General features: G+C 40.7%; 1 protein-coding gene across 2 annotated transcripts in view; it reads left to right on the top strand.

The window, feature by feature from the left end:
* Positions 1–13,876, top strand: part of LOC122789943 (arf-GAP with Rho-GAP domain, ANK repeat and PH domain-containing protein 1-like) — a 1,460,469-nt gene that overhangs the window by 1,121,518 nt on the left and 325,075 nt on the right. The window lies entirely within an intron of this gene.

The raw sequence follows: 13,876 nt of genomic DNA, 5'->3' as shown, positions 1-13,876 counted from the left end.
TTTGATAGATCTTTTGTCTGGATGGCTGGTTGTTCGTGGTCCTATCAGGTGATAACCCATCTGACAGTGGTTCTACAGCTCTTCCATGGCTGCACATCACCAAGGGGTTGCAAAAAAACTGAAATAAATCATGTCTAGTTCTAGCTCAGAGGATTTCGTTCACTGAGCTTGAGTTAAACACTTTTCAATTTGGGCCCTTCCTACCCACAAGGGGATTCACAAGCTCATAACCTTGATAAACTAGGTGAAGTTATTACACACAGTTCAGGTTAAGACTATCTTGTGCCTCTTGCAGTTAATAGTGGTTATGACCTTCACAGTTTCAGTCACATGTCTGAGAATTAGGCCATGTACTGAGTGAAATGTCAGAGCTACAAAGCCATTCTGCCCTCTTTGGCCTACTGCTACTGTGAGAACCTTGCCACCAGCTCCTAGAGTTGTGGACAGTTTCCATAATTCCATTATAGGGCTGATTTTCATGCAGCCAAAACAGTAAGAAGTCCTGCCCATAAATACTTTATTAATGGGTTGAAAGGCTCAAATGGCACCTACGTTATTTATTAATGCTGAGCACTTGAGAAAAGTAGCTTCACATAAAACAGGTAGATTTAATGTCCTAAAAGCTCTAGAAGAAAAGCTGAGACTTCAGCCCTCTTGCTTCAGTGAGACAACCATGCTATGGTATGGTACATGAGTAAACAGGGCAGCATATGCTAATATCCCCTGCAAAGAGAGGTGATGTAGTCCTTCCAGTAAGCCATGTACTAGGTCATCACCATTACAGCTGTTCATATTATGAGCAGAGTGAATGTGTTGGTGAATTCCCTCAGTTACTGTTCCAGTTCTCTTCTGGAGCTGAAGATGAAGGAATCTTATCTGCTTAGAGACTTCTGGGAATAGAGCACATCACAGGCATCCTATTTATGACACATGAGAATGTAGTCCTCCCCCTGCTAAGCTCGGATCAACAAGGAAAAGGAAGAGATGATGGTGAACTCTTACTCCCTTCAGTGGTAAGGAATTCCATTTATGCCTTTTCACTATTTTCTTTGATTCTGTGGCTCAAAGCCAAAATTCAGAAAAGAAAGGCACAAACTCCATGAATTTCAGGCTTTCAATTCCCCTGGCAGTACAGAAAACTATACCTAAGGAACCAAGGAAGTCTACCTCAGAATGGGTGACAACTGACTCCTATTCAGGGTTGGCTACTCTTTTTTGTATCCTCTGCTCTCTGGCTGTCCTGGTGTGAGTATCAGAAATGACTGAAGCTGCCAGAAAGCCTTCCACTTACCAGATATAGACTACTAAGTGGAAGAGCTTCTCTTTCTGGATAGAATGGTAGTATATACTGCCCTAGTTATACTGCAGATGATGGTAGTATATACTGCCCTAGTTATACTGCAGATGATGGTAGTATATACTGCCCTAGTTATACTGCAGATGATGGTAGTATATACTGCCCCAGTTATACTGCAGATGATGGTAGTATATACTGCCCTAGTTATACTGCAGATGATGGCAGTATATACTGCCCTAGTTATACTGCAGATGATGGTAGTATATACTGCCCTAGTTATATTGCAGATGATGGTAGTATATACTGCCCTAGTTATACTGCAGATGATGGTAGTATATACTGCCCTAGTTATACTGCAGATGATGGTAGTATATACTGCCCTAGTTATACTGCAGATGATGGTAGTATATACTGCCCTAGTTATACTGCAGATGATGGTAGTATATACTGCCCTAGTTATACTGCAGATGATGGTAGTATATACTGCCCTAGTTATACTGCAGATGATGGTAGTATATACTGCCCTAGTTATACTGCAGATGATGGTAGTATATACTGCCCTAGTTATACTGCAGATGATGGTAGTATATACTGCCCTAGTTATACTGCAGATGATGGTAGTATATACTGCCCTAGTTATACTGCAGATGATCGTAGTATATACTGCCCCAGTTTTACTGCAGATGATGGTAGTATATACTGCCCTAGTTATACTGCAGATGATGGTAGTATATACTGCCCTAGTTATACTGCAGATGATGGTAGTATATACTGCCCTAGTTATACTGCAGATGATGGTAGTATATACTGCCCTAGTTATACTGCAGATGATGGTAGTATATACTGCCCTAGTTATACTGCAGATGATGGTAGTATATACTGCCCTAGTTATACTGCAGATGATGGTAGTATATACTGCCCTAGTTATACTGCAGATGATGGTAGTATATACTGCCCTAGTTATACTGCAGATGATGGTAGTATATACTGCCCTAGTTATACTGCAGATGATGGTAGTATATACTGCCCTAGTTATACTGCAGATGATGGTAGTATATACTGCCCTAGTTATACTGCAGATGATGGTAGTATATACTGCCCTAGTTATACTGCAGATGATGGTAGTATATACTGCCCTAGTTATACTGCAGATGATGGTAGTATATACTGCCCTAGTTATACTGCAGATGATGGTAGTATATACTGCCCTAGTTATACTGCAGATGATGGTAGTATATACTGCCCTAGTTATACTGCAGATGATGGTAGTATATACTGCCCTAGTTATACTGCAGATGATGGTAGTATATACTGCCCTAGTTATACTGCAGATGATGGTAGTATATATTGCCCTAGTTATACTGCAGATGATGGTAGTATATACTGCCCTAGTTATACTGCAGATGATGTTAGTATATACTGCCCTAGTTATACTGCAGATGATGGTAGTATATACTGCCCTAGTTATACTGCAGATGATGGTAGTATATACTGCCCTAGTTATACTGCAGATGATGGTAGTATATACTGCCCTAGTTATAGTGCAGATGATGGTAGTATATACTGCCCTAGTTATACTGCAGATGATGGTAGTATATACTGCCCTAGTTATACTGCAGATGATGGTAGTATATACTGCCCTAGTTATACTGCAGATGATGATAGTATATACTGCCCTAGTTATACTGCAGATGATGGTAGTATATACTGCCCTAGTTATACTGCAGATGATGGTAGTATATACTGCCCTAGTTATACTGCAGATGATGGTAGTATATACTACCCTAGTTATACTGCAGATGATCGTAGTATATACTGCCCTAGTTATACTGCAGATGATGGTAGTATATACTGCCCTAGTTATACTGCAGATGATCGTAGTATATACTGCCCCAGTTTTACTGCAAATGATGGTAGTATATTTATTTATTTATTTTATTTATTTTACATTTGTTAACCGGGCTAGTCTGGCTGGATACATGTCCATTTTCAGCAGAGGCCCGAGGAGAAAAGCTCCACTATCAGAAATAAGACAATACATTTCAAAAAACATTTCTAAAATCAATTTTTTACAAAAAGTGTACAGAGACAAAATGCAGTTTGCCTGTACTAATTTAAGTAGGTAACAAACAGAGTTCAGATTAAGTGGCTAAGGAGTTAAGCTCAGGCATAAAAATACAAAGTTGAGTTAAAGGACATCACTAGTCTAGTTAAAACAGTTTAGTCGCCGGTCAGTAGACATAATGACAGAATAGGTAATTTACATAAGGAAAGAAACTGTTGGTAACAAATGTTAAAAGAGCATGTTAGAAGATATAACAGGTAGAATGGTAGTTAAAGATGAAGGAGAAAGGGAAAAGATAGACAGAAAGTGGGAATAAAATATAGTTAGTTGGGTATTAGTATTATGACAAAGTTACAGGTTGGGGATGTCAAATTGGAAAGGAGAGTGAGGAAACAGGATAGAGATGCAATGCCAAGGTAGTAGGATGAAGATGGTCAGCTATGGGTAGAAAGAGAGTAGAGAGAAGATGGCTAGAAAGGGAAGTAAGCAAAAAGAATGGAGAAAAAGGAGTGAAGGTCCAGTAAAGGGGGCTGAGGACGTTAGTCTAAGTAAGAATGGGAGTGGAAAGAATTACACAAGTAGCAGACTGGAGAGAGTAATGAAGAGTGCTGAGCTCAGTCAGGATTGGAGCAGGGACATAGCCAGTGAATTAGTAGGTAGGTTTTCATCTGTTTTTTGAAAAGGTGACATGAGGTTAGGGAGGTTAGTTCAGTGGGAAGTTTATTCCAGTAAGAACCGATAGTGTTTGCAAATAGGGAATCACCTGATTTGTTATGAGATTTCACAGTAGTAACTAGTAGCTTGTTGGCTGATCTGAGTGTTGTGAGATTTTTATAAGGTGTGATAAGTTTATTTAGTATGGGTGTATTGGAGGGGTGATGAAGAATTTTGAAAGTGATGATTAGTTGTTGTAGGAGTATAAGGTTCGGGAGTTCAAGCCAGTTGAGTTTCTTTAAGTTAAGACAGTGGTGAGTTTGGAAAGGTGAGCCAGTGGCAAATCTGGCTATACTGTGGTAGGCAGTATTCAGTTTCTGAAGATTAGCTTTAGATAAATTGACAAAGGAGGGGGAGGCGTAAGTTAATGTAGAGATAAGGTGAGTTTGGGCAAGGGCTACTCGGGAAGTTGTAGTGAGATAGGGCTTTAGTCTGTATAGGGCACCAATCTTTTTATTGACAGTCTTGATAGTTAAATCAATGTGATAGTCAAAATTTAGCTGGTTATCTATGGTGACGCCTAGGAGTTTAGTGCAGTTGTCAGGTTTGATGATAGTGCCATTACAGGTTGTTAGAGTAAAAGTGATTGGGGTGGATTTAGAGGTAGGGTAAAGAGTAGTAGTTTGGTTTTTTTGGGATTTAGGAGTAGACAGATATGTTGAAACCATTTTTCTGCTGCAGTGAAGACTACTTGGGTAGTAGAGTGGAGTTCTGCTGGGGTAGAGGCAGAGCAGATGAGAGTGGAATCATCTGCATATTGTATACATGTGGATGTTGGTAGGGAATTGGGCAGATTATTGATGAAAATGGAGAAAAGTAGGGGGCCTAGGATAGATCCTTGTGGGACTCCAATAGTAATTGGGAGTTGAGTGGATAGATGGCTGTCCCATAGGACAGCTTGTTTTCTATTAGTCAAATAAGAGTTGAACCACTGCAATGCTTGAGAATCCAGTGATAGGGACTTTAAAGTGTCAAGGAGAAGTTGATGGTTGACCATATCAAATGCTTTTGAGAGGTCCAAGAATAGTGCCGATGAGAACAGATTTTTATTTCGATTTTTATTTATAGTGTCAGAGAAGGAGAGCAGGGCAGTAGTAGTACTGTGGTACGGTCTAAAACCATGTTGAGAGTCTACAAGCAAGTTGTTATTTAAGAGATACTGTAGAAGTTGATGGTGAATACAGCGTTCCATTATTTTGGATAGAGGCGATAGAAGGGCAATAGGTCTAAAATTGGATAGTTCGTTAGAGTTTCCTCCTTTATGGAGTGGAATAATATGGGAGATTTTCCAGCAGGATGGGATTTTGGATTCTGTTATGGTTCTGTTTATTAAGATGGAAACTGGGTAGGCTATTTCGTTTGCAGCTAGCTGAAGGTATTCAGCTGGAAGTTTGTCAGCAGAGGGGGTGCAGGGTTTTAGTTTAGAAAGTAGTTTCTGTATATAGGTTGTAGAGACGGTCTCAAGTTTTAGTGTGTGGGTAATGTTAGGGATGGGGGTAGTTTGGAGGGAGGGGGGGGAGTCATGGTGCTTGCAAGTGAGCTGACAGTTTGAGAGAAGAAGTTGTTGAAGGTGTTGGCTATGATGTTAGGTTGGTTTTGTGCTAAGCTAGCTGGGGTAGGTGTTTTGGTGTTGCCTGGGTGGAGTAGTTTATTTATTCCTGACCAGAATGTTTTTGGGTTTTGGTTTTGGTTTTGTTGGTATTGAAAGTTGTAGTTTTTTTTGTCTAGGATGACAAGTTTCTTTGTTTTGTTTCTTAGATGTTTGAAGGTTTGATGGTCAGTAGGGCTTTTAGTGGATCTCCATTTCGACCATGATTTATTTCTAGCTCTCATAGTTTGTTTAGTTATAACAGAGAGCCAAGGAGCTGCTTTGGATCTGACTCTGACTAATCTGGATGGGGCATGTTGGTTTAGAATTTGTAGGAAGGTGTTGTTGAAATGGGTTACTGCTTCATCTATTGGGAGGTATTTTAGAGTTGACCAGTTATATTCTTTGAGTTCATTTTGAAAGGATGTTAGATTGAATGCTGTTTTGTTGTATTTAGTACGATACATAGTTTGCTTAGGAATGTTGCATTTTTGTTTGGTGATAAAGGTAAGGAGGTGGTCGCTGATATTATCAGGGAGTATTCCTGTTTTATAGGAGGGGATTGTTGTTGGTCAGTATCCAGTCTAGAATGGTTTGTTTGTGGGTAGATTTATGTATTCTAGTAGGGGAGTTAATGGTTTGGTGAAAGTTAAAGAGATTAAGGTGTATGGTGGGTTTGGGGGATATGCAGGAGCTCCAGTCAATATTAAAATCACCTAAGATTATGGTTTCCTGGGGGAAGGTGCAGGAAATCCAGCTTAGGATGTTTTCCAAAGTATTAATGTTCTTGCCTGGGGGGATGTAGGAACATATTATGTTTATTGCTTTGGATTTGTTAATTTGGAGTTTGGTGGAAAGTATTTCAGCATTACCTGGTGTGGGGGGGAAGGAGTCAATTAAGGCCACCTGAAGTTGGGATTTGTACAGGAGGGCCACTCCTCCACCTTTTTTATTTGGACGGTCTTGTCTTAAGGTACTATAGCCTGGGGGGGTGAATTCATTGTCTTTGGTACTGGGTTTAAGCCAGGTTTCTGTGAGACAGAGGATATCAAAGGCGTAGAAATCAATTAAGGCATGGAGCTGAGTGACTTTGTTGTTAATGCTACGAATATTAAGGTGAGCAATAGAGAGGAGTCAGAGGAAAAGGGTGGGTTAGAATAATTGGTACTTTGGTTTGGAGGGTTCTGATTTTGGGGGGTATTGGGGCCAGGGTTAGGGTGGATATCTCCATGTAATAGTAAAAGAGTTTGTGGTGGTTGCAGGGGTTTTGTGTATTTGAATGGTATTAGAATAAGCCTTTTGGAGGTTGTGAATTTGTAGTGGTGGGCTTTATGGTAGAGAGGGGGGAGGTAGGGACATGTAGCTAGTATATTAATATGTGATTGTTTGGGTAGGGGAAGTGTAGTTGTAGTATGTTTGGCTGAAGAAGGAGTTTGGTAAAGTTTGAGATTTTCATAGGAGGTAAGGGAGTAGTAGTAAAGCAGGATGTTCAGGAGAAGAAGAGGAAAGAGTGGTTTAAGGGTTGAGGGCATATTATTATAGAGTATGATGCCAGTGATTATAGGTTTGTAGGGAGTAGGTGAGGCAGTTTGAAGAGAGGGTGTGGTTGAAGGAGTGAGGAATTAATTGGTAGATGTGTAGGAGAGAAGTTATAGGTTGTTGGCTAATTGGGGGTGTGTCTAGGAAAGTATAAAGGTAGGACCCCTGGGGGTGGGTGGGAATTGGGGGTAGGGAGGGGAGCGGAGTGAGCGTGTGACGGAGCGGGGAAGAACAAGACGACCAGTTGCAGAAAACAATCAGGCAAGGGGTAGAGAACAGGTGTAAAGGTAATGGTGGGTTCAACAGGTAGAGAAGGCTTGTGTGATAGGTGGGTGGGGGGTTAGTAATATAATACTGGGTAAGATAAATGAGATGTTCTTGTGAAAAATATCAGGTTGGATCAATTTGTACTAATGAATATAAATGTAGGACTTGAAATGACAAGAGCGCCACCTAGTGGCCAGGAAAAGGAAAGAAGAACAGACAAAATACACTGGAGGTTTACTAGGGATAGAAAGTAGGAAACAGGGAGGATTAAGTAAGGATAAAGGCAAATGGAGGAGGGAGGAGAGAGGATAAAAGGCCAAATCTATAGGGGGGGGGCTGCTGGTTTACCTGGCTGGGGTAAAAATATGTCCTGGTGAGTAAATATTTAATCAATACAATAATAGGACATACTTTCCAAAAATATCTGGGAGGACAGTCTTTGTTTTAAGGATGTTCACTCCTATTCAGGATACTGGATATTTTGAGCTGTCCACAGGGCCTCTTAGGTTAGGGATGGACGGGAACCCTGGTGTACAATCTGTAGAAATAGCTATAGGTAGAGAGAAGAGAGAGAACAAGCAGAGGAGAGAGAAATAGTTATTCAGCAACATTGAGAGTACATCATACTTAGCATAATTCCTTTTATATCAAGAGCAGCAAGGGCAGTACAGTGATTTATCCAGGGGCAACACTATATATTGCATAAAAGTCAGTTAATTACAGACATGCAAAGGGCCCTCAAGGAATAAACGGAACAGTCGTTAACTAACTAATAGTCAAAAACATTTAGGAGAACAGTATCAGGCCTATATACATCAATGAGGTCGGATATGCAGCACTGTTATTATGTGGTTACAAAATCAGCAGAGAGCAGTACATATTCATCGCATACACAACATAGTAATCAGAAACCTCTAGCGTTCAATGGTTGGTTACAGAATCAGCAAAGAGCAGTACCTATGTATAGCGTACACACTGAGTAACTAGAGACCTATAGTGTACAAAGACCTCTAAGTAAAACGCCAGTAAAATCCTTCAGCTAGTAGGATCTAAAAACTGCTTTATAACATATCCATCAAATGCCAGCATTAGAAGTTACACATTTAGTAATATGAAAACATGTAGTACACAATAAATAAATAATAACTGTACGCCAGTAAAATACCGTAGTAGGCAGGAATTACTAGTGCGCTAGAACTTCACTAAAGAAACCACGTGGAGTCTAGCCTAGGGGGGGGGCACTGCCAGAATGTCGCAGCACGGGGAGTCAGGTTGCCTAGGGTAATTGGAGGGTGTTAGGGCCAAACAAAGAATAAGCCAAGGAAATTGGATAAAAAAAAGCCTGCCGAGGGAATTGGCTTCTAGGCAAGTTATGGAAAAGGTGCAGATGGCACTTTAAGACACACCTTAGGTCCCGCTCTCTGTTAGCGGTAAAAAGAGCGCTTACAGTATACTATTAGTCTAAGTTGCCCAATTACAGAGTTGAAACACTTGTAATTCAGTAGCGCAAACAAAGAATAAGTAAAAGAAATTGGATAAAAAAAGCCTGCCGAGGGAACCGGCTTCTAGGCAAGTTGTGGTAAAGGTGCAGTTGGCTCTTTAAGACACACCTTAGGTCCCGCTCTCTGTTTGTCGGTAAAAAGAGCGCTTACAGTATGCTTTTAGCCTAAGTTGCTCAATTTCAGAGTTGAAACACTTGTAATTCAGTAGCGCAAAAACATTTAAGGACAAAGCTTTAAAGCAGTGGTGTAATTAGTTATCTGAAAGCAAGAATGCGCCTGATGGGCGTCTTTAATAAAGAGTTACAACACAACAGTGTTAAAAGGTAGCAGCGAACGATACTGAATAAGCAACCGTTATGGCTGACTGATCAGTTTAAAGGGGTAGGGGGAATGGTACAGGCGTCGCTAAAATCAGATAGGACGCTAGTATCAGGTAAAGACCAGGGAGATAAATCCTCTAAATTAAATTAAGCGACCATGCAGGAAGGAGTGAAGAAGGGGTAATAACCGCCTTCAAAGTCCCTGTGTGAAAATGGCGTTCCACGTGTTCCGCATTGGCGTACTTAGTAGTTGTCCAGAAGCATAAAGGTATAAACAGCTAGTTCCACATAATTATGTTAAAGGTAATTCAAAAACCGTGATAACAACGGAATTAAACAGTACAACATTGCATCAAACCACAGTACTCACATGCGGAAAGAAAGAAATCCACCCTCAGGACCAAGGAGACGCAGCAGCCCACCTAGGGATAACCTATAGGGAGGAAACGGCTGAGGGATGGGTAGATTTATAGTATGGAAGCGGAAGTGGAGTTGGAGGGGGAGGGGACAGGTAGAGAGAAAGGGGCTAGAAAAGTACAGAAGAATCTAGCTGTAGCAAGATTGTGGAGCAAGAAAGTAGGAGGTGTGGAAGGGAGAGGGGAGGGAAACAAAACAGTGTTAGAGTAAGAGCCGAAAGGTGAGGATGGAAGGGTGGAGAGAGAAGCAATGTTAGAGTAGGAGCCAAACGCAGATGTGATATGGAAAGGAGAGTACAGAGAGGAGATGATAGTTGGATGGAGGGGGGCACAGAAGATGCGAGGAAGGGAGGGCAAGTATAAGTGTAGGCACACTAAGGAAAGGTTTAAGGAGATAGGCAAATAGAGAAAGTAGGTATAGTAGATGTTGGGGGAGGGACAGGCAAGTGGAGTAAAATAAAACACAAAGAAAATAGGCAGAGAGGGAGAGGGGACCAAGTGCGTGTAGAAAAGGCGGACAGAAAGAGGCTGGTGTCACGAACAAGACGACCAGTTGCAGAAAACAATCAGGCAAGGGGTAGAGAACAGGTGTAAAGGTAATGGTGGGTTCAACAGGTAGAGAAGGCTTGTGTGATAGGTGGGTGGGGGGTTAGTAATATAATACTGGGTAAGATAAATGAGATGTTATTGTGAAAAATATCAGGTTGGATCAATTTGTACTAATGAATATAAATGTAGGACTTGAAGTGACAAGAGCGCCACCTAGTGGCCAGGAAAAGGAAAGAAGAACAGACAAAATACACTGGAGGTTTACTAGGGATAGAAAGTAGGAAACAGGGAGGATTAAGTAAGGAATAAAGGCAGATGGAGGAGGGAGGAGAGAGGATAAAAGGCCAAATCTATAGGGGGGGGGCTGCTGGTTTACCTGGCTGGGGTAAAAATATGTTCTGGTGAGTAAATATTTAATCAATACAATAACAGGACATACTTTCCAAAATTATCTGGGAGGACAGTCTTTGTTTTAAGGATGCTCACTCCTATTCAGGATACTGGATATTTTGAGCTGTCCACAGGGCCTCTTAGGTTAGGGATGGACAGGAACCTTGGTGTACAATCTGTGGAAATAGTTTCCAAAATTATCTGGGAGGACAGTCTTTGTTTTAAGGATGCTCACTCCTATTCAGGATACTGGATATTTTGAGCTGTCCACAGGGCCTCTTAGGTTAGGGATGGACAGGAACCTTGGTGTACAATCTGTGGAAATAGTTTCCAAAATTATCTGGGAGGACAGTCTTTGTTTTAAGGATGCTCACTCCTATTCAGGATACTGGATATTTTGAGCTGTCCACAGGGCCTCTTAGGTTAGGGATGGACAGGAACCTTGGTGTACAATCTGTGGAAATAGTTTCCAAAATTATCTGGGAGGACAGTCTTTGTTTTAAGGATGCTCACTCCTATTCAGGATACTGGATATTTTGAGCTGTCCACAGGGCCTCTTAGGTTAGGGATGGACAGGAACCTTGGTGTACAATCTGTGGAAATAGTTTCCAAAATTATCTGGGAGGACAGTCTTTGTTTTAAGGATGCTCACTCTATATACTGCCCCAGTTATACTGCAGATGATGGTAGTATATACTGCCCTAGTTATACTGCAGATGATGGTAGTATATACTGCCCTAGTTATACTGCAGATGATGTTAGTGTATATACTGCCCTAGGAATACTGCAGATGATCGTAGTATATACTGTCCTAGTTATACTGCAGATGATGGTAGTATATACTGCCCTAGTTATACTGCAGATGATCGTAGTATATACTGCCCTAGTTATACTACAGATGATGGTAGTATATATATTGCCCTAGTTATACTGCAGATGATGGTAGTATATACTGCTCTAGTTATACTGCAGATGATGGTAGTATATACTGCCCTAGTTATACTGCAGATGATGGTAGTATATACTGCCCTAGTTATACTGCAGATGATGGTAGTATATACTGCCCTAGTTATACTGCAGATGATGGTAGTATATACTGCCCTAGTTATACTGCAGATGATGGTAGTATATACTGCCCTAGTTATACTGCAGATGATGGTAGTATATACTGCAGATGATGGTACTATATACTGCCCTAGTTATACTGCAGATGATGGTAGTATATACTGCCCTAGTTATACTGCAGATGATGGTAGTATATACTGCAGATGATGGTACTATATACTGCAAATGATTAGGCTCTATCCCTAGCAAGTATTTTTGTTTTAGTTGTTCTTCCTTCAAGGTGCAGCTTTCTGGCATCTTTCCACATCACAAACCTGTTGATAGCATAGCTGAGAACAGTTCCTTAAAAGGGTTCTGCATCACCACTAGTCACTGAAAAATCATTCTTGTCTTTGGGACCTGATATTCACAGGCTGCTGCTGTTTAATCTACTTAGTTCTTTGCTTCTAAATCGACCTCCTTGAAGCCCTTTGACTTCTGCCTGCAGGATCTCGAAGTTGCAAGCCCTTATCTTTTGTAACTTTGTTTTTTCAAAGTGATCATGTGTCCATGAGGGACAAACCATATTTTTCCCAAAAATTGGTTTCTGAACTGACCTTAAACTAACCCATACACCTCCCTGTTTTCTTTCCTCTATTAGAATCCAAGAAAAGAACAAGAGATATACAACCTTTTATATCCTGAATGTTTACTGTTAACTCAAGTTTTACCAGTGAAGGTGTGAACCAACAACTAAAAGGCTGCTGCACTATTTTCTATGGTGAAAATATTCTTAAAACAAACACAACCCTAAAGGAGTGATTTCCCTTCCCTTCCCTCAGTCATTGCAGAGTTAAAACTGTTTCTGGTAGCATTAATTTCCTGAGTTATTTACAGGAGCTCTGAGCTAGGCTGCAACCCCCCCCCCCCCCCCAACAAGAAGACCTACTACATCCCATCCCAAAAGATACACTAAAATGGCAAAACTCAGCTGCTGTTTAGGTTGCTGCCACTTCCAAGGACCTCTAGAGGAGCTCCTGAGCTAGGCTATGCCCCTTGGTCAAGAAGTCCTTCTCCATCCCATCTCTAAAGAGATACTAAAATGGCAGAACACAGCTGCTCTACAGTAAGCCTCTAATGGCATAACTAACACCTCCTTGGACTTTGAAGAATGTGAAAAGTATGGAACAAGCTGGAGTCAAAATTCTGCTTTTTTTACATCCCATGTGATCCTGCTTGCTCAGAAGCAGCAAAACATTCCCTGCAGTGGTTTGGTTCTTGTCCCAAATTACCCCAGTGACTTTAAAGTATACAATCTCAAATTTAACAGTGTTGACTTGTTCAGGGCTACCAAAAGCTGTATTCTTATGAACTGTAATTTAACACTGGCCTTAAGAATACCTGTTATATGGGACAATTAATTGTTGGCTTTAAACCACAGTATGAGGGATGAAGTTGCACTCATGAAAACTTTTGATTTGTTCCTCTCTTAACTCTAAACAACAGAAGGTAGGGGACAAGAAAATGTATTTTTTTATAGAAAAAATAGGACTGAGGACTATAGTCATTGCTTACTGTGGAGTAGGTACTGAAGCAGTTGTCCCCTTTGTGACTGTTTCTCACTAAAAGAATACCAAACATTTTCAGGGAACAGCTGAGCCAATCAGTGTTATTAGCTGAATGCACAGGGTTCACTTCAATCATCCAGTTCTTTTGGTGCTGCCATTAGCCCAGTTAGTCAGTGCCTTTTCCCACAGCCACCGTAGTTACATCTTTTCATGGCAAGTGCATGGCTTTGTTACACTCTGACACGATGTAATGAATTCACTGCAGTTGCTGATTTAGACATAATATGCAATTTCTGTGGACATTGCATTAATTGACTGTCAGATTTTTGTGCAGATTTACAGTTTACTTTTGGTTGCATGGGCGATATGTTTGCATGTCAGTTATTTTGATAACCATTTCCTTAGCAGTATGAAATTACGTTCATTTTATTTTTGGATACAGCTATAGGAATACATTTTTAAAATACAATTGATGCCTTGCTCTCTTAAGTGACTGCAATGTTCAATATAATGGTCAGCTTGCTTTAACCATGAATGTTATTTTGCTGCAATATTCACTGAAATAGCTTGCCTTTAATCATAAATGTCAGAGCTTGCTGCTATATAGCTGACTTACA

Source organism: Protopterus annectens, chromosome 15.part0, assembly GCF_019279795.1.
Source record: "Protopterus annectens isolate FY-2018-M chromosome 15.part0, PAN1.0, whole genome shotgun sequence".
In the NCBI taxonomy this organism is placed as follows: Eukaryota; Metazoa; Chordata; order Ceratodontiformes; family Protopteridae; genus Protopterus; species Protopterus annectens.
This window is presented reverse-complemented; position numbering and strand designations above follow the sequence as displayed.